The sequence below is a fragment of the Pinus tabuliformis genome, chromosome 6, assembly GCF_031772625.1.
Source record: "Pinus tabuliformis cultivar Carrire ecotype Pingquan chromosome 6, CPIR1, whole genome shotgun sequence".
NCBI classification, from domain to species: Eukaryota; Viridiplantae; Streptophyta; class Pinopsida; order Pinales; family Pinaceae; genus Pinus; species Pinus tabuliformis.
Genome location: NC_142292.1, coordinates 314,677,137 through 314,680,314, shown reverse-complemented (window position 1 = coordinate 314,680,314; position 3,178 = coordinate 314,677,137). Strand labels below are relative to the sequence as shown.

Sequence of the window (3,178 nt, the reverse complement as noted above, 5' to 3'; positions counted from 1 at the left end):
CGAATGGGTTGAATCCCTCGCATCGTTCAAGGCCGAGCACCCATCTGTAATTAAAATCTGTTCCAATCGATTAAAATAGACAGAGTTTAAAACAGAACTCTACACCTCATACAGCTCTGTGTCTGAGTTCAAATCAATTTCATTCAACAACGTTTTAACCAACAGCTTCTCTCCAACGTAATTTCATTCAGCTTACCATCAAACGAAAATCGATTTTAAGCATTTTAATGTCAATGAAATCGCCACTAAAAATAGCATTTGCCCACAAAAAATTACAGTCCTTCGATCCTTGGATTACCCATTTAATTCAGCATTTAACACTACAATTCAACCTCACAACATTTGATTTCGTTTAACTTCACAACGTTTGGTTTCAAGTACATATAACACCTGCATTAAATCCACAAACACGACTTTCAAGTCACGATCTTAAATACATTGTCTATTTTCAATTCGATTCAACCACAAATCGACAGTAACAATAGTAACCCTCTATTTCATTTGATTCAAACACAGATTGACAGTAAATTCAAATTTCTCTACACACGTAAAGTCTCACAGATTCACTATGTACAAAATTCAGAATAAGTCCTTCATAAACAAACATGAAGTTAAATACAAAAAAAACCTCTTGGTTCATGGCCAGATTTTCAATTCAATGGCCCTTTACAAAATCCCGTAGGCTTACAAACTTATTTCCCTATTCTCCCCTCTCCTCTCTCTATTCTATTCTCTCCCTTCCTTTTTTTCCAAAAAGAAGTTATACATAAGTCATACCTAACTACTTCTTCCCACACATGAAGAATTAGTTATTCAGTTATAGCTCATCTTTATCATCATTTAACTAAACTAGACCACTTTTAACTACCTACCCTTATTGAAATTAACACAAATTTAACAACGAAGCCTTCCCCAAGTCTTGCATTTAGCCACAACATGTGACCACCCCGTCACATTGCTGGCCTGGTCTAGATGCTCCTGCATCAGACTCTCACGCTTGAAAACATTCATGATCTCCCGATCATGTGCTTTCAAAAAGGAACGAAGGGAAATAAAATTCCTCCTGGATCCCAGACTTTGTCCTGGAGTTGTCCATATGCTCTGCTCCTCCATTTAGGCTGCATGTCAGCTGCTTCCTACTTCATCTTCCCTCTCTGGTCACAATAGTTTGGAGCTGAAATAAGTTTTCCATCGTGTTCAATCTCATAATCTTCTTCTTTAACTTCATGAGTCCTGACCACCTGTGCAAGATTGTTTTCTTGCAGAAATCTTTTGGTCACATCTTCTCCAAAAGACAAACCAACCTCTCGTTTGTTGGGTCCATGCCCTTTATGGAGCTGTGGATCACTACAAAGTATTCCACACATCAAACCCTCTTCACGGAGCTCGTGGAATCGAACAATTTCTTTGATATCATCCAGTCTTATACCATCAACGCTAAAAAGACTATTACGGACAACAAAAATCTTGTCATTGAGGACATGAGCCAAAAGCAAACAAAAAAACGCTTCAGCGAAAAGCGTAACCATACTACCATTGTACTTGGACTTGACTTCGCCCTCAAAACTATAAATCTGGTTCTTACTCCTGCTTCCGTGATTTCCTCTTGCAAGACAGAGTTCAGTTGGACACATATACTTGAATACGAATAGCACAAGTACGACTTCAACTGAAAATGATCCTCGATCAACAAAATCACCATTAAAGAGATAAGGATTGTCCTCCGAAGGAAGCCTACTGGCCTCAAATATGTTAGAAAGGTCATAATACTGACCATGGATTTCATCACAACTAGTGAATTGCTTTCCATTCGAAGAAATCGCCTCCAGAAAATCCTTTACTTGCAATAATATTTGAAATGCACACCTTCTACGTATAATTTCCTGATTCTTGAAGTCATCCATCTTTATAAATTCCAATGTTACATTTTCTCCTTCTACTCCATGCTGTCGCTCCACCTTTATTGAATGAAAATCAATGGGTTCAACAACCAAATGATTCACCAGATCATTCACTAAGATGGCCTCAATAAATCTAATTTTTCTGACCGCTGTCTCGGTCTCTTCAAGCTTTTGGATGGCATCAAGACCATTTGGACAAATTCTTTTAACTTGCTGAAAATCTTTTAATACTTGACTGTTCACCTTTCCTGGTGCTACCAGCCTTTGCCTTCTAGTCTGCTGCAACCTCAATTTATTTATGATCTCAATCTCTGTTTCCAGTCAATCTTCTTGCTGGTTGTCTTCATTAATTCTCCCTTCCTGCTCTAGCTGGTTGCTGTTGTCCAGCTGCATCTTCCTTTGTCTCACACATCTACACTATGTGTCTCCTCTCAACAGAGTTTCAACTTGCTGTGCTGGACTTTTTCCTCTCATCCACACTTCAGTGTGTTGATTTAACTCTTTGAAAGAGTTTTCAAATTCCCCCCGTGCATCATCTATTCTAATAATTCTTCTTTGCCTTGGTTCACAGTTGTGAACTTCCTCCCCTACTTCTGCTTCTTTTACTGCAAACTTCTTGCAGTCTTCATCAGGTACTGGTGCTTTTAGCCATTTCTCCAGCAACTCTAGCTCCTTCTCCCATACATTAGCTTCTTGATGAGCGCTGCTTTCTTTTCCTCCTTGATCCTGTTGCTGACTTCTTGTCATTGTCAGCGCTTCTTCCTTTTCTTCACCTTTTGCTAGGTGAACCTCTGCTTCATGTCGTCTTCTTTGAGGTACGTTGATCAACTCAACATCTCCCACGGCTGACTCAATCGTGCCTATCATCATGACAACATGATGATCTTCTGCTAAGTTTTCAGAAATCATGGTCTTTTCTTCATGAGCTTTTTTGACAATCTTTGTTGGCTGTCCCTTTTCACCTTTATTCACTAATATCTTTGGGCTCTCATCTTCTACGTAGTTTTCGCTTCCAGGACTGTTAGCTATATTCCGTGTGGGTGAAATTGGATCGTTTGAAAACATCATTGAGGAGCCATTGGTTGGAGAGGAACAGTAGCTAGGTCCACATGCTTCCTACCGAGAAACATCTTTACCAACTATGGGCAACCCTCTATCACTGTGAAGACAAGATGTCGGCAACTTAACCCTTCCTCCAATTGATTTTATGTCTCTGCCTGCTAACTTCTCAAGGGAACCAACTTGATATGCATCCCAAACCACGGGAACAGAACAGG

The 3,178-nt window shown here is 39.6% G+C and overlaps 1 pseudogene; it reads right to left on the bottom strand.

Annotated features, from left to right (window-relative positions):
- Nucleotides 1-1,136: 1,136 nt before the first annotated feature.
- LOC149258571 (serine/threonine-protein phosphatase 5 pseudogene) lies at nt 1,137-1,904 on the bottom strand (annotated as a pseudogene).
- Between the last annotated feature and the right edge of the window lie 1,274 nt (nt 1,905-3,178).